General features: G+C 40.7%; 1 protein-coding gene across 12 annotated transcripts in view; it reads right to left on the reverse strand.

Annotated features, from left to right (window-relative positions):
* Positions 1-18,341, reverse strand: part of THRB (thyroid hormone receptor beta) — a 337,755-nt gene that overhangs the window by 181,510 nt on the left and 137,904 nt on the right. For 6 of the 12 annotated variants that reach the window (XM_058657054.1, XM_058657055.1, XM_058657061.1 and 3 more), the window contains exon 2: positions 12,581-12,651. The gene's annotated coding sequence lies outside the window, so the exon portion shown is untranslated. Of the gene's footprint in view, positions 1-12,573; positions 12,652-18,341 lie in introns of all 12 variants that reach the window. The other 6 variants (XM_058657059.1, XM_058657058.1, XM_058657063.1 and 3 more) reach the window with 1 other exon arrangement.

Raw genomic sequence — 18,341 nt, forward strand, 5'->3', positions numbered from 1 at the left:
TCAGATTCAATTTCTCAGTAGATGTAGATTTAAAAACAGTAGTATGTTGAATGGAAAATGGGAGTTAAGATGAAGTTTACACATGCTTAACTTTAAAAATATTTATTATAGTATATGAAAAGAGAGAGAGAGAGCATTCATTTGCTGGCTTGCTCCCCAAATTCCTTGAACAGCTGGGGCAGGGCCAGATCAAAGACTTAATCTCAGTCTCCCTTGTGGGTAACACTGACTCAGAAAGTTGATTCAGCACCTGTTACCTTCCAGGGTGAACATTAACAGGAAGCTGGAACTGGAAGCGGTGATCAAACTGAAACCCAGTAGGCATGTCTAGAGGTATCTTCTATGCTAGATCAAATGCCTGTCCCCAAGATATTTTGTATATATGATGTTTCTAACCTCTCCTGGTTATTGACAACTGATTTTGCTGTGAGCAAAAACGATGTGCCAAACTCTGTGTGAGCAAAACTATGCTGTGAGCAAAAACTATGTGTCAGCTGTTGCCAGTTCACAGCCACCACACCCAGGTTCCACTGAGTGGAATGGGAGGATTCAGGCACCTGACAAGGAATGTAAAATAGAATATGGCTATAACATTGTATAAGACACAGAGTACAGGCAGGACTGAATCATGGCCTGTTGTCTCTGAGACCTAACACAACCTTCACTCTAAACAGCCTGAAATTGCGAGGGTAACTGTGGGTAGGCATGCTTGCGTAGCTTTTTAGCACATTCAAATTTTACATTCATTCAAGGGGAGGACAGATGGAATAACTAGGTTTCCATTGCAGGTTACATGTTTAGCATAACTAGAACCATTTCACCCCAAGGATCAGAAAAGTCAAGGTTATGAGGTGGGACCAGCCTGCATCCCCTATTAGAGTGTCTGAGATCTCCTCCTACTTTTCATCTGCTTCTGACTCAGCTTCCTGCTAATGCACCTGAAAGACAGCAGATGATAGTTTAAATACAGAAAACCCTTACCAACATGCAGGAGATCCAAACTGTGTGGGCATCTGGGGAGTGATGGAAGATTACAGTGGGTGGAAGATCTGTCCCGCACTCTATCTTTCAAATAAATGAAAATGAATAAACATCAGGAAAAGGAAAGGTCATAGTGAGGAGGAGATGGCGTCTGACTTTGCATTTGCCTCACATCAGGTTTGTGTGATTAGCTCTCCACAGGACTGGATCCTTTTTCTCCTAAATAACTAAGTCAGCAAACATGTTAATAATAAACAGCAGTAAGCTAACACTTAAATATCTCATTTCTGTACCAGGCATACATCATTGTAAGCATTATGTTTATATACATAGAAAACCTGAGGTCCATGAATTCTATTGCTTGGACTGGACTGCTACTTATTCTTCATTGTCATGAAACTAAGTCGGCCAGTGCTAGGTTTATCTCAATACATAATGCATATTATTCCACTTATTGCTAAGTTGGAAATGTAGAAGATGAGTGATGGCATTTTGAATTACACAGGGGCATCTAGACAGAATAAAATGGATATTTTCAGGTATGTTCCGGTGTCATCGTTGTGTGTATTTTCAAACTGTGGACTGAACTCTTAATGCCATTCTCTTGCTTTCTGGGTTTCGCCCTTCTACAGATCATATTGAGAAGCAACACAAGAAGCTAAGTGTGTAATCTATCAGATGGCATTTGTTCCTTATAAATTGTTTGCACACAGGATTTGTTGGGAGAAAAGGCTAAACTAACTACCAACTGGTGGTCTTCCGATCAGGCGAGTGAGGTGGCCCGTTATAGTTGTCTCTGACTCTGTCAGCATTGATCATTAGTAGCTGGCACTACAGTTGCGGCACTGAAATACTTCCTCCCAGAAAAAGAAAAACATGACATAAAGAAAGTGATTTTGAATTGCAAATGATTTGCAAAAAGCAGGGGGCACACTTGGTATCTTTTGATGATCAGTATAAATATAACTATCCTTGCTAGATTTTCCTCATTGATTAATTTTGACTCTAAAACATTGTCAGGGTGTCAAATATTTATAGTAGAAAGGAAAAAAAGTTCCACAGACATAATAAAGCAATTGTCCAGAAATGAAACCATCCAATGCTTAGAGTACCAATAATGACAATACGAAAACAAAACATTAGCAAAATGTTGGAACCGGGATTTTGAATTGATCTCTGTCTCTTTTCCCTCTCCTGTAGAAATCAAATTCTGCTTATTCTTCTAGGCATGATACAAATTCTATTCTTCTCAATGAAGGTTACATGCTTGGTATCAATCCATCAGCATCACTTCTTGGCATCCTGAATATGTAATATCTGCTCCATTCATTCGGATAAGTTGTAAACATGAGTAATAATGAATAAATGAGAATTACTGATGATATTTGTTTATACGTATTTTGACTCCCCAAACACTACAAAATTTCTTCCTGGGAGTGAAAGTGGCTGTTCTTTGTGCACCTCTCACCTAGAGAAAAAACTTAGATATTCATTTGACAACATGTTTTCCCAAAGGGAGGCAGTAACTGGTTGTCCGATCTCCAGTGAACAGGAAGCACAACCCATCCAGAACTCTCTGGACCATGGGATGTTCTCCTCACACTTCAAAAAAAAAAAAAGCTCTGCAATCAGTAATGTGGTCTCTAACATGTCTACTCTTAGGGGAAAGAATCCACACAACACAGGAGTCAACAATTCCAAAAACTCATGTTTGAAATAAACTAAGTAATTAGAACCTTTTGCTGAAGAGATGAATATTTTTGATGAACATCAAGCATCAGTTCAATGAACAACAATGCAAAGGGACCTCTTGTTATTCTCCCGTTTCTACTGGATGCATTTAGGGATGAAGAAATTTGAACTTTGCTTCTAACTCAAACACAAACTTGTTATAATGATACCAACAAACCCTGACGGAAAGGATTTAAAACACTCTTCAGTAGACAATTACACTTGCTACACAACTCTATTCAGACCATTTGTAGGAATTTAATCTAGTATTTAAAAATGTTACCTTATAAACTAATGACACAAGAATGGTACAGTTTAAAAAATTAGAAATTGGTAGCATGGGATAAAATTCTTGTTATTTTAAGCTCATCTCACACTATACATTTAATGCATGATATAGATTTACAGAGTAATTATTTTGTTTTTCAGATTTGTTTCTATTTGAAAGGGAGAGGAGAAAGAGAGAGAGAGAGACAGACTGATTTTCCATCTGGTGGTTCACTCCCCAAATGATTGCAATGGTCTGGACTGGGCCAGGCTGAAGTTAGGAGTCGGGAACTCCATCTGGGTCTCCCACATGGGTAGCAGGAATTCAAGTACTGGTGCTGTCTTCTGCTCCTTTCCCAAGTTCATTAGCTGGATTAGAAACATAGCAGTCAGGACCTGAACTGGCATTCCCATATATGATGCCAGCATTGCAGGCAGTTTAACCCACTGCACCAATATTGGGCCCCTGCAGTAATGATTTTAACAACTCTTTAAAGAAACAAGAAAATCCAGTTGAATATTTAACTGATGTTTAGACTGGCGAAATATTTATAAGGGCACAACTGAAGAAATAACAAAGGAAAAAATGATAAAGCTATATGGATTAAACTTTGAAAGCCTGGGACAACAGACAAAACTATAAAAAAACGATTAGTGTTCCTTTAGCAAATATGTACCCAGGCACTATTCTGGGTGCTCCAGGTATATGCATCTGTAAACAAAACAGAAGCTTTTTGTGTCCTGTCATCCTAGTGGATGGACACTGGCAACAAAATTAATGCATTGTACGTGGCAAGGCAAAAAAGTGCTTTGGTAAAAACTTAGAGCAAAGAAGGTTATCAGGACTTCTGTGGGTTGTGCTGATTGGGAAACTGAAGTAATAAGTAGGGTGTCAGAGTAGATTTCAATCCAAGTACAAACTGTGAATGAAAACTTGCTAGAGCAGCAAAGTATCTTGGGAGATACCTGAGAGTGTTCTTGGCAGAGAACTGCCCTACTATTAGAGAAAAGACAAATGAAAGTTGGAAATATATTGGAAATTCATAAGATGGCAAAGACGCAATACCCTAAACAGGGAAAAACATCTTGAAAATCACGTTTTTTTTTTTCTTAACCTAATATTCTGTGGAGAAGAGGCACATAGCATGAACAGATGATCCTTGGATGAAGGTCAACAGAAAGCAAAAGATGTTCAATGGCACAATTAATGATGCAAGAACATATAAAAGCAAACTGTGGGGATACCCAGTAATGAAGATTAAATAATGGTGAAACTGTGGTAAGACTGACAATCTCTAAATTGCTAATGAAACCATGATATGATGCATTCTTTTTAAAAACAAGTAATTTGGCTAAAATTCGCAGGCTTTATTTTAAAAATACCTCCTGAGGGATGAGAAACTAATAAAAAAATGTATGTGTAAGTGTATGAGTGCACTCCATAAAGTTCATGGAAAATCAAATCTTTTCCCCATCTCTGTTCAGTGAAAAGTACTGACACACACCTATGAATCATGATCGACACCCTCTCTCTCACTTCCTGTCTCTAACAACCTTGGCACTTTATCCTTTCTGCTTTTGTAACATCTTGGATGCAACTCACTGTGTTCATTCACACGGGAACTACCTTAGTTCAACCCTCATCATTCTGCGCCTAGACTAATGACTAGCTCATTACCTGGCTCACTGTGGACAATCCCACCCACAAGCCATCTGCTACGTCCTTGCCACGGGATTTCTTCTAACATACAAAACTGGATCGAATCATTACTTCTTCAAATGCCTTAAATGGCCCCCTGCTCTTGTCAGATTAAAAGCAAAATATTATGGGCCCTTTCATGATGTAGTTCCTCATATAGTCAATTCTTTCATCCTGCCAGCCTAAATTTCTTACTTCACTCTCTCTAGTCTTACTATGGATTACATATTATATCTCCACATTTTTGTGCATGGTACTTCCTCTGCTTACCCCTCTACTCTAACTTCCCTTCACTTTCACAGATTCAACAAAGGAATTCAAACCTTTAAACCTCACCTAGCTCGTTGACCCCAGTTCATGGGTTTAGATATCCTCTTTATTTTTCAAAGAATATTGTGCATGTTAATATCACAGGAGGAATCCCTATACCTACAAAATCATATCATGGAAATGAATAAAAACATCTTATGGAAATTACAAAAAGATACAAGCATACATACATACACATGTGTATATATGTGTATATATATGTTTCTATTGGAAATGTGATCATAGAATAGATTGAAATAATATATTTGCAAAAATTAAAGAAAAAGGAGGGAAATGGAGGGAAGTATGATTATCTTAGAATTGTATGCATGAACTACACAAAATATATATTAATAAAAATTTTTAAATTACATTAAAATGTGTAAAGAGAGCGATTAGTCCAGTGAAGAACCAGGGTAGAAATGTTGTGCATCATAAAAAAAAAAAAGGTCACGGCATGTCTTACAGTACTGGCAAACACTGGTTTGCTTCTTTGGCTCTCAGAATTACTGCTGTACTGCAATCTTCCTGTGGGCTCCATTTACAGTATTAAATCTGTGACTCTATTGGATCATTCTGCTTCCTTTCTACAGGGGAGACCATCTTTATGCCTCTATGTGGAGCATTTGGCCCAGTTCAAGTGTTGCACCAGACAGGTACAAGGGGCTTTCAGCAAGTTTATAGAAAAATCAAAGAAAAATGGATTGATTTCCGAAAGTTGTCCCCAAATAGCTTGTTTTTGAACCCTATGAACTATCTGAAGTACTCTTGTGTCCACACAACAGACCCTTGTTTAAAGAACACAAAATGAGCAGTTAGCCAACTCCACTTTCTTAGAAAAATTCTCCAAAACTCAAGTTTCCCTACGTGTGGTCTCCAGATCAGCAGCTTGTGCTTCATTGGAAAACTCATTAAAATGCTCATGTCCCACCCCCACTGAAAAGGAAACATTCATTGAATAGGAAACAATCATTGAACACTCACTGAAACACTCCAGAAGTGGGGTCAAGGAACTGATTTCAACAAGCCCCCCAAGATGAGTCAATTGTTTTCTAAAATTTGAGAAACACTAGCTTCAGCTCCTCAGAACTAAAAGCTAAAATGTCATTTCGAGGACTCAAGTTTTTTGCTAGTAAGGTGGCATTTGCTTAATTTTGAAAACAACTGTAAATGTTGACATATTTCCCGAAGAGCAAATAAAATTTTACTAGCATCCACCACTCAGATTTGCTATATTGGCATCATTTTCCTATGAAAATCAAATCACCGTGACGTATTTCCTCTCTCCTTTTCCCATCCATGCTCACCTCTATTCTACAGCTGGTGTGTGTTTAGATCATGCATATCTTGATGTTTTTGCTATGCAAGTGTATAAGCATTTGCTGTTTTTAAGACCGGGTTTTTCTATTTTAAAAATTATTGAAAAGGAGAGGGAGAAGGGAAAGACAAAGAGAGGTGCGGAAAGAGAGAGAGACCTTCTATCTTATGGTTTACTCCCCCAAATGCCTACAAACATTAGAGTTGGGCCAGGCTGCTGCTGGGAGCCAAGAACTCAGTTTGGGTTTCCTATGTGAGTGGTAGATGACTCAAGCACATCACCTGTTGCTTCCTAGGTGTGCACTGGCAGGAAGCTGGAATCAGAAGCAGAGCTCGGCTGTGAACTCAGGTACTTTGACCTGGGGCCGTGTGAATTCCAACTTGTGGCTCAACCACTGTACCAAATGCCTGCCTCTAGTTTCTCATGAAGGCTTCTTAGTTATCTGTGCAATTTCTCCTTTCTTTCCTCTGAAAAGTTCATAACATAGACCAGCCCCCTCAACCCTGCCGTTTGGCTTTCCTTTCTTTTTCCAAGTTGTTATTAATAATGCATAAGTTTGAAAAATCATTGCTACTGGTGATGTAGAGGCCTAGGAAAGTTTTATGTTGTGGTTGTTGTTGTATGTCTGCCGATAGTTATTTGACATTATTATGTATTGCTAATTAATTGCGCCATTAAGTTCAAAGTCAATTTTTTTGTATAGAAAAATGTAACAGGGTTTTGTTTGCTTGTTTGCTTGTTCATACACATCTTCTTTCTCAGAAACATAAACTTTGATGCCTTTCTTGGATTTCACTAATATACAAATACACAAGCACACATAAAATGTGTTTATCTCTATACACACACCCACATACATGTGTGTTCATCTAGGTGTATGCCTAAGAAGAGTTTTGAACTATGTGTCTAATTAACAATTTGTTACCTCATTCTCCCCCAGTTCTATCACATACACCTATTACCTCCTTCTGTTGATGTCATCTCATTCATAAAAAGCTTTGTCATCACAAACTGGCCCCTTCACACTACATTTTATTGCTCCAATTTTTCTCCATTGTGGCTACAAGAAGAGCCCCCACAAGCACTGCCCTGATCAACCTCCTCCATAACTCAAGACTTCCATTGATCACCTAATTACGATCAGGTCTCCTATGAGTTTCCACAATGTTCCTTCATATCAAATCCCACTTGCCTCTTGGTGGCAAGGTACCCACTGACATCATCCATCTTTCTTTGCAACTAGGAGTTGCTAGATGTGATTGTAGGTAGACATTTTCAGATGAGAATTCTGGCAAGGTTCCTTAATGAGGAAAAAAGTATCTTCCAGTGTCTGCCTTTTAATATCCCTTCACCCATGTTTTCTGTTGTTTAGAATTTATATGTGAGAGTTAGAGCTTCAGCGTCTATCTTGAACCAAGAGGAAACTTTGAGAATAAAATCATACAACAATAACAGCCCAACAAGCTAGAATGAAGGTGTCTTAATATTAGCTGATCAAAGAACCATGCCCCCATCCCTGGAGAGAAAGATAAACTGTGCTCACATCACTCATTTTGACTTGTTGTTGTGGGGAGACCCCAAATAGTAGTTTATTTTCTTCACAAATTCAGGTGTTTCTTCAGTTTTACACTTGATGTTATTTTTAGTCTATTGATTCTCTTCTTAAGCAATAGGGCTGTCAGACGAAAGGTGTGAGCAAAAGCCTAGCTCTTCCACTGTGATGGAGAAGTCTTCAGGCACTGCTCCAGTCTCTAAGTTTCTTTGGAAATTGAGCAAAAGAATAATATGCAAAGTATAATATGTGTTATTTTTCTTTCAGTCTGCTTTTTGGTTGCTGCTAGCTGAATGATATCAAAAGAGAAAAGAGTTGTGGGGATGAAAGGAGATAAAAAATTAGAATATTTTCTCACTGGTTAATAATAAATCTTATAAGCAGTTTGGTGGTTGGTTAGATTTATTTTGCTGTTTACAAAGAAGCCAATAGGGAAAAATGTCAATAAAGTAGACTTCTACCATAGACATTTCCCATTTCCATTCTCACTTGTAATTCAAATCCGACTATACACACATTGCACTATCCACACAACAAAGAGACAGGGAGGGAGGTAGGAAGGAAGGAAGGGGGAGAGAGGAAGGGAGGGAGGGAGGGAGAAAGAGAGGGAGGGAGGGAAAGGAGAAAGAAAAATACAGAAAGAGAAGAGGAGAGAGAGAGAGAGAGACAGAGAGAGAGAAATCAAATTCAGCAACATTGACTCTAAGAGGACCACTTGACCAAGGTTACAGGCATGGAGAAGACAGACAATTTCTGTCTTGGTATTTTCCATTTGATTAAATTGACTCTTCATGTCTTGAAACAAGCCATTTCAAATGGAATTGCAAGAAAGTAAATTCTGCTTAAACTCATACATTACGTAATTTCATTTCTGCTCTCATGCACATTAAACCAAACTGGATGGAGAAGAATCTTTTGCTAAATTAAATTTGGTTTGATTAGGAAATTTGCGTCATGTGTAGGCAAAGCACGATGCGTGTGGGTTAAAAAAATGTCCTGGTTATTTAAAATGTTTTTTTTAACAGATGATTCAGTTTTACCATAGTTTCATTAGTGAACTAAATTTGTGTTCATGTGGAGTCCTGTTGTTAGCAAGAGGGTTTCGGCCCTTTGTTGGTCAGTCCCTCGGGTGGCAGACAGTAGGCTCTTCCTGGAGGCAGGTAATGCAGTTGCAAAGGCTGGAGTGCCTGCGTACCTCCAGATCCTTCCTGCTCTGGTTGTACTGGACCTTTTCTTGCCATTTCCTAACGCTGCCATCATTTCCTTCTGAAAAGCAGTTTCCTTGCTTGTTCCAGCCCCAGTTAGTTCAACAGGCTCCCAACTGCAGAGCTGAACTCTTCCCGCCCCCCCCCCCCCATCAGATTTTACCTTTTCTGGTCTATGTCTTTCATTTGCTTCAGCTCAAACCATAACCCTTCTACTTTACTGCCCTTCTGAAACACATGCACAGGAAAAATTCAATAGAGTTGGTTCAAAATATTTCAAGGAGAAGAAAGTGCTTTGTAGAGGGTCAAAATGACTTTTGGGAAAGACATAGGTCTAAAGGACTCATCCTTTTATGAGACCTAAGCCAAAAGCAAGACGTAGCCTCTTCACCAAGTGTCATCGGTAGCCTGTTTTTCAACCACAGTCAGCAGAATTCCATTCTAATAAGGTAGCCAAGGAGGAATCCTACACTTTACAGGCCAAAGATAAAATCATTCAGATGAACAGAAGCAAAGCATAGACTGTTAAGTAATGGAGAGTAGAATGCTAGGAATCAAAGAGAAAATGTGGTATGCATTTCTACTCCAAGAAAAGTAGTAAATATACCTTGATAACAAAATACTGGACCCTTTACCACCACTTACCCCTACAATGTCATGACACACATAAAGAGCAGAATGCTGGAGTCGAGACTACAGCTGGAACACTTTCCTAATGCAAAATAAAGGTGACAATGAACAGGCAAGAGGAGGATGGGGGAAATGAAGGGAAAGGAAACTCTATGCCCTTGAAACTATAAAATTGAATATAAGAATAAAAAATGTTATGAAGACTGCCAAATATTGCTAATAGAGTACGTGAAAGTATTGTATGACAAAAGTAAGGTTTATAGCTATGATACAGAAATTACCAAACAAAACACAATCTGAGTTTAAAAAAATCACATTTTGAGGGGTCCCTGCAGGTGGGGTCTGCCACAGCAACTTGTTACTCTAGGTCATGACCAATACCACACTGGACAAAGGGTCGACAGTGAGCACTTAGAGCTCAGTACTTCTGCAGGGCACCAAGTTTGTTTTGAAATTTTTTTCTTTTCCAAAATATTTCCAAATAGATCAAGATTCTTAACATGGACTCAGAAGGGAGCTTGTTCCAGGTGGGTGGCTTATCCAAGGCTCTCTGTCACCTCTAGCTGGGTCTGAGTGACAGAGGCTCTGCAGGTGCCAGGGTTGGACCAGTGTCTACCTGCACAGCTGAGGAGGTGATAGCCCTGGGTGCATTAGGTGAGGCAGAAACTACACCAGTGACTGCTTCAGGAATGAGTACACCAGCAGAGCACCTAGACACTGTGATGTCAGCCCACTGGTTCCCACTCATGGACTCTCTATGGACAGAGAAGCGGCATAAGAAACCCAGTAGCCAAACAGGGAGACGCCATGCTGCATTTTGGGTGGGTGACCCAGATCACTCTGAAAGCTGCTCCTCTGTAGCTTCCCGGTGTCCCTAATACTAAGAGGGACAGAGGATGTAAAGAGATACTTCTCTGGGACTCCTGGCCCTCTTCCTGCTCCACAAGGCAGACAGCCATGATTCTGACCTACAGACTCAATGGAATCAAGTATTCAGGATCCTGACCTAGCACCTCCATGTGTCACACTCCCTCCATCATGGGGACTCCAATGTAGTTCCATTGTTCAGAACCCATCCACCCCGATTTGGGCATGGGGGCATTGAAGAAGAGTATGGTTTCTAACTTTCTAAGTTTCAGAAACTTTTCACAATGGCCTTACGCTCAATCACTCACACAGCTTTAAGGATGTTGACCAAGTTCAAGTATTGGGCTACCATGTTTTCACTTGTTAAATGCCTGATTTATTTTCTGCTTCCCCCCTCTGTTTTTAATTTTAAATGGAAGGATGATTTGCAGACAATAAAAAACACACAACAGGCATCATTTCCATCACTCCACAGGACACTCACACCCCTTGTCAGTCAACCTTCTCTTCTCCCTGGGGCAACCACTGCTTGACTCCCCATCACCTCAGATTCCTTCCATTCTTTTCAGAGTTATGCAAGAAATCCTTTAAGCCCATATGCACACTTGTGTGTCTATTGCCTCATGTCTTAAACACCTGTGACAATCTCCCTTTAATTTCTAGAAATCAGTTTGTAGAGTGGGCTGCCCTGAGAAAATGGGTCAAGTGTACAAAGGGTACCCACAGTCTCTCTGTGTATGAGTTGGGGGTGGACCCTGGAGATCACTCAGGCTGGGCACCATGAGGGCGAGGGGGAGGAGTGGATCCTAAAGTCAGCCTTTTCATCTTCAAACCTGACAGCTGTCCTTCCCCATTTTTTTAATACAGTGTGTGTGTAGCGGGAGCGGTGGGGGGGGGGGGTGGTTCTGCTGGAAAATTTCATCAGGAAAAAGGAGAGGGTTACTGGCAGGAACAAAACAAAACAACCCCCTCTCCCCCAAAAAACCAACAAACAAATAAAATAACCCAAAACACCAAAACAAAAACTTGGTTTCAAAGATTCCTATTTCTCTCTTGTCCTTGAAAGTTCTATAGATTCTATAGAAGACAACATTTTCTGCTATGAGAGCTGTGATAGAACCCCTTCAGGGAGGGCTGGGAGACCCAGGTAGCCAGACTGGGGGCCCTAAGGGGAGGGCGGGAGTACCGACAGCTGTAATGTTAGTACCAGTCACAATCAGATAGCACCAGCCCAACCGAGGCGCCCAGACAATAGGCCAGAGGCCATGGGCAAGAGGACGCACAATGACCACATTCAAAGAACCCATTCCTGCAGCCAGCGAGCAGTTCTGCAGAAGCCACCAGCTCCCTAGCCAAGCCTGGACGTCGCCTTCCGCCAGAAACCCGTTTTCATGACAGTGTTTGAACCAGACCGAAAAAAAAAAAAAAAAAAAAACACAACAACAACCCCCCCCCCAAAAAAAAACACCACAGAAAGGAAAGCGCTGACACTAGCTCAAAGGCAGATACAAGTCGAAACTGTGCTGTTGTTACAATGTAAACAAACTACTTTTCAAATTACTGCCCCACTCTCCAAACAGGCATCCTGAATGCCAATACCCTGGAACCCAAGGCAGGCTTCGGAGGGTGCCTGGGTTAAGAACACAGCTGTGCCGGGCGCAGGTGTCTGCCCCATCTCTGGGCTGTGCTCTCTCGAACCACCGGGAGAGCACACGCTTTTGCTTTCCTTAGTACTGGAGGAAACACCCCGGGAAAGACTGGTGACTCTAGCTGGCTTGTTTCCTGACTATTAGAGATTGGACCTCTCAACTCTGCTGTCCTGAGGTCATTTTTCTTCCCCCAGGAAATCTGCAACATTCCTTTCGTCTATTTTATATTTTTTTCCCGAAAACCTTCAGAGTTCAAAACTTTCTTAGCTGACAGTACCAGCAATGGTGCAAATGGGTCTCAACAAGGTAAACAGCAACAAGTAACAGCAAAAGTTAGAAACTTGCAAATAGCCATCAAGTCTGACCTCTGACCTTCGTAGACATCCAATCCCGTGTGGTGTTGGCACCCACGCAGTCCAGCCAATGGGTGGGATACCGCAGATCTGGAAGAAAGGAAACAGAAGAGGAATGTAGCTTGTTTTTGCTTAAATTCATCAACGTTTGGTTAATATACAACTACTCTTTCGATGTTTAAATAGGATCGGGTTTCAGAGTTGATTTAGCCTCTGATTTTCAATAAATGCCAACCAACAAGATGGAAATCTTATCCTGAAGAGGAAATGGTTCTAGGCACGGGACAGCCTGTGTGGGACCCGAAGACCCACTGTTCTGTGGCTTTTCAGGAATACGACCCGAGCGTTCTTGACAGGCAGGCTTTCCTAAAAAGCAAGCATGAACCCAGGCGGCAAGATCTGTGTGTAAAGAGAATCCAGTTTTCTTGTCAGAGCATGGCTTCTGTGACAGGCCTCAGCCCACAGAAGCTGTGACTGCAGGCTGGGGGACCGGATTCTGCCAGGGCTGTATCAGGGCACTCAACCACAGAGACCCTAGATGGTCCCAATGGTGATCCCGCTGCCAGCTGCCCCCTGCCAGCTGCATCTGCTCTGCCAGCCAAAGAGGGCGCCACTGAGTCTATCCACAAAGCAGCTGGGACCTGCTTTCTGGAAGCTCCTTGAGCCCACAATGTGTGTTGTCTTGCAGTGGGGGCGGGAGGAACTTAGAAAGCAGAGAAGAGACTGATTTGAGTGCCACTAACATCTGGGTTGCTACTATTCAGAAGGGACCATTGTTCACATGTTGTCACAGCCACTGTGTTGTTTTCCAAATTAAACCAAATATGGTAAAACCTATCCCAGGAATCACTTTAAATTATATTAGAAAATTTAAAAGCACATAGACATCATAGCTCACCCAAAGCCCAGATCACAGATTTGTTTATATCTTCCTAAATAACTTTATATAGTTATCTGTCCATTTATTTTTGCATTTACATACATATCTGTATCCACGACAATGGACCACATTTGCATGTTGTTAATTAACCCACATGATACAGATTTCGGCTCATGTATCTTCATTGAAGTTATTTTCGTCTTCTTCTTTTTTTTTTTTTTTTTACATTTATTTATTCTTATTTGAAAGGCAGGTTTTTACAGAGAGGGAAGGAGAGACAAAGAGAGAGGTCTTCCATCCCCAAAGGCTACAATGGCTAGAGCTGAGCTAATCTGAAGCTGGGAAGCAGAGTCCAAGGCTTTGGGCCATCCTCAGCTGCCTTCCCATGCTATAAGCAGAGAGCTAGATCAGAAGTGGAGCAGCCGAGTCTTGAACTGACACCCATGTGGGATGCCGCCTCTTATAGGTGGAAACTTAGCTTGTTAAGCCACCATGCTAGCCCTCCAAAATATTTTCATATGAAAGAAAGGGCAGGAGAGAGGGAGGGAGAGATAGAAAGAGAGAGAGGCAGAAAATCTTCCATTTGTGGTTACTCTCCAAGTTCTATCAACAGCTGGTGTTGGGGCAGGCTGCAACCAAGAACCCAGAACTCCATCTCCCATGTGAGCGGCATGGAACCGAGTACTTGGTCCATCACCTTCCACATCCTACAGGGCACATCAGTTGGAAGCCAGCCTCTGGAGTATAAACAACACAGACGCAATGCTCCAATATGGGCTGTGGCCTGCCCCTTGTTCCATACTTTTGATTTGACATTCAGAATATGAGCACTAACTACGCTGATCTCCAACAGTTCCTTGCTTTAACTGCCACACTGAGTAAACAAACACTTGGTTATTGTCTCTTTACCCAACAGTCAACATTTATGGCACCATAAAAGCGCTTGTTATATCATTAAAGTGATTGTTGGTTATGTGTGGGTGTGCGTTTGTGTGCATATGTGCACATTTTCGCTGCTGTACTCTCTGGGCTTCTGAAGATGCTGCCTTGCCTGGTTTTTATGGTGGTTGTTGTCCACCACGACTCAGTGTAAAAGACGCTCTCAGAGCGGTAAAGGGCAAACCATTTTTGTAAAAAGAGGTTTGCTCATGATCCATCTTCTTCCTTTGAACAAGCAATGTTAAGGAAGATTTTGGAATCACCTTTGTTCATTTTCTTCAAAGTGTCTCTCCACCGTTCTGGATCTAAACATTCAACGTCAAAACCTTCAATGTCCTCTCACTGTTTGCCAAACAACAAGAAACTGACAGAGGCAGGTTGAAGAGCCAGACGTTTCAAAGAAGTGTACCACATTCTAAAAGCACTCTCAAAAACTACATTAACAAACCCGAGAAGAAGCATGTGTTGTTAACTCTTAGGGTCTTATGAAAATTATGAGTAAATACGCACTATTACCTCTGACATCAATAGTTAAAAATAAACAGTGCCTTTGTACCAAAACAGTATTAAACATCACCATATTTTTCTGAGTATAATTCTGATTCAGACTTTGAAGCATACTGTAAGAACTTGACTCCAGAAAAATAACCAGAAAGTTCTCATAAAATAACAAACATTCTTTACACACCATCTTTACTGGCACACTTCAGGGACTCAGTTGTGTTGATTATTTCCACTAATTTATCCCATACTGACCATTTAGAGTAGGTATTATTAACAAAGCCATTTTGTAGATGAGGAAGGAAGAGGCAGAAAAGAGCTAAAAACATTTGCTCCAACTGAGAAAGAGAAGCTAGCCAGGATCTCACCCAGGCAGTCTGAGGTCATGGACTTTGTTCTAAGTGGCTAAGGAACAGGCCAGGATTTTAACAATAAAATGACTAAGAAGAGTACAAAAATGGTGCACAGGGTAACTTCCAAATTGTGCAACAACACAAAGCCACGCCACCTTTACATGGTTGCCTCCTGGTGGATACACACCAGAGGAGACTTCTCCAGGGGACACGTTCAGAGTCCCCTGTGATGCGGGGTCGGATGGAGGTGTGAAGCAGCAGGGCGAAGCCTCAGGCCCGGCCCCCACAAGTGCCAATTTTTAATGGCTCTCTTCTTGAGAAACACAGAACTGTGAGTTTGCTCACGATTCAAATGAGACTGCCTGGTTTTGTTTACACAAGATTCAAAGCAAAAATGAGAATCATCCTCCGGGACAACTTTAGCTCAGAATGTGTGTTCTTTACACATTCTTAATTGGGCCACAAATATATTAACAGTGCGGTTATTTTGTAGTTTCAAAAGAATCTATTTTGTAACTGATTCATATTTATATTTGGGATGCATTTATTTCTGGGCATGAAACAGTTCATTTTGCTAAGCCATCTGACCCAGGTGAGGTTGCCATTATTTCCATGACTGCTCCCAATGAATGCAAATTGAAGGTTAAAGGATAAATAAGCCCCTTTAACTTGGTTTTCTAATATGTTATTTATAAATGGATCTTTAGATGGGTTTTTTTTCTTTTTTACTTTGGGGCGGTAATTTTGTACAAATGAAACTGCACAGGACAAATTAATAAGTACGTAATATGCACTTAATTGTAAAGTTTCAAATAAGTTAAAATTTATCTTTAAAACAGTTAATATGACAAAAATTAATCTTCTCTATTTATCCTACTGTATCTCTCAACAAGCCTCAGGAGCCTGCATTAATATACTACATTAATATCAGGAGCCTGTATTAATATACTACATTAATAGTCTACATTCTCCTTTTAGAATAAGCACTTACTCAGTCTCTTTATATGTTAACAATTATGTAATTTCACATTTTAGCATTAATCCATAAACACATTGATCGAAGGCCAGTGAAGTCCTTCTTTTCATTTCAAGGAGGTCTATAATTCATGCTTTTGCTTAAGACCCAATTCTCATACACACCAGATAATACATAGGATAAATCTAAAACTATGGAATCAGCCAGTGGATGGGAATGACCCTTTTATATATTGATTGACTTCCAAATTAGACTTTTAGAGGTTGCTTCAATTTATGTTCCTTGTCTAGAAGTCCTGTTTGTCCAGACTTTTGTAATAGGATATATTCTTGAATATTAGCCTCCTAGTAAACACACACAATCCTAGCTTGGATTCATGTATGTCTTGGGCTGAAAGAAGTTGAAGATCTTTGGATAGGTTTACAAGTTATTTGCATTTCTTACTCTATGAAGTTTCCTCCATCTCCTCCTCCCATCTTTTTTCCTTCCTTCTTGCTTGCCTGTGTTTATTTTTTTTATGCTGTGCTGATAAATATTTTCTTACTGATGTGTTCATATCCTTAATTTTTAAAAGAAATAAATCCTTTCTCATTTGGCTTGCTTTTGAAAGCTTTATTAATGCAGACCCCACCCCTCACTACAATTTTGCTTTCTTATTGTGATAAAATATTTAGCATAAGATGTATCATCTTAACAAAAATGTTTGAAAGCTTTGTCTGTTTATTTACTTATATGTTTAAAAGTAGGGGAAGAGGAGAGAGGGGAAGCAGGAGATTTCCCTGAATGGCCTCAGAAATGGGGCTGGGGTAAGCTCAAGTCTGGAGTCAGGCTCTGAATCCAGGTCTCTCAGATTGGAAGCATCACCTGCTGCCTTCCAAAGTGAGCATTAGCAGGAAGCTGGAATCAGACAGTAGAGCCAGGACTTGAGTCCCAACCCTTGAATATGGGATGTAGGTGTCTTAAGCAACATTTTAAAAGCTTCACCAACTGTGTACCTCCTGAGAAATTTTTAAGAGCACCATTTGGTACCGTAAACAGTAAGTGCATTGCTTCATCCTCCCCATAGCTATCTTTTTGTCATGTTTTCCTTTCACTGAAGAAGTGGATTCTATTTTTTCTGTACCCTTTGATTTACAAGACTTGCTGTGACCATTGGAATGATACCAGGTAGGATGCACATGTAGCAGCTAGGAAACATTCTTACTATGCTGAAGAATTTTCCTTGGTTCTTCTGCTCCTTCCATGAAAACATGCCTAGCTAGCTTATATGGGTCACAAACACAGAGTGCAACTGACTAAGGTTTCTTGTCTCCACTAAAGTCACTCTAGCTCAGCCTAAAGCAGCCCTGTCCCAAAGCTAGGAGGGAGCCCTGCTGAAATGAGCAGAGCCTAATGGCTCCCTGCACAGCTGTCCACTGACAAATGAGGGAACCCAGCTGGGAATGGAGCAACATCTGGCTGACTCCTAGACTCAGGAATTAATGATAAATTCTTGCTCTTCCAAACCACTGAGTTTTGGGGTGATTTGTCAACACCCCAGATAACTCCAAGAAATGTTGTTAGGCACTAACAACTGTTTAGGGACTTAGTCCTATTGCATCCCCAAAATGAGATTCTCTGATAGAAGATGATTTAAATATTGGTAAGAAATTCTACAGTTATCTATCAAATGAAGGTTCATCAGGCAAGGCTGATACACGAATATGCAAGTATAAAAGAATCTAAGTATCTCAACAGTAGGATTATAGTACAGGGAACTGATGACACAAATAGAGGAGAATGAGGAATGCAGGAATTCAGCAACAGCTGGACAAGAAAAGAGGTTTTGATTCTGGAGCCCCGGGACCAATGTCACCCAGTAGAATCTGAATGCACAAGAGTTCTTCAGCAGCCATTGCAAGAACAGAGAAAACATGGCTGTTATCAGACAGAATGAGGCAGAGAGAAGAAACGTCCTGGCTGATTCCTGCAACTAGTCTTCTAGTCTCCCTGGAAGGCATGCTAGAGGCTGAATCCAGAAGATGTCCAAACCTCAAGAAGGGGCCTCTTGGTAATATGGGGAAGGGTAGCCAAGGGTGGGAGGACAAACAACACTTGCCCCATCACAATGTTGAGGGCACTATGTAAGGTG

Source organism: Ochotona princeps, chromosome 30, assembly GCF_030435755.1.
Source record: "Ochotona princeps isolate mOchPri1 chromosome 30, mOchPri1.hap1, whole genome shotgun sequence".
NCBI classification, from domain to species: domain Eukaryota; kingdom Metazoa; phylum Chordata; class Mammalia; order Lagomorpha; family Ochotonidae; genus Ochotona; species Ochotona princeps.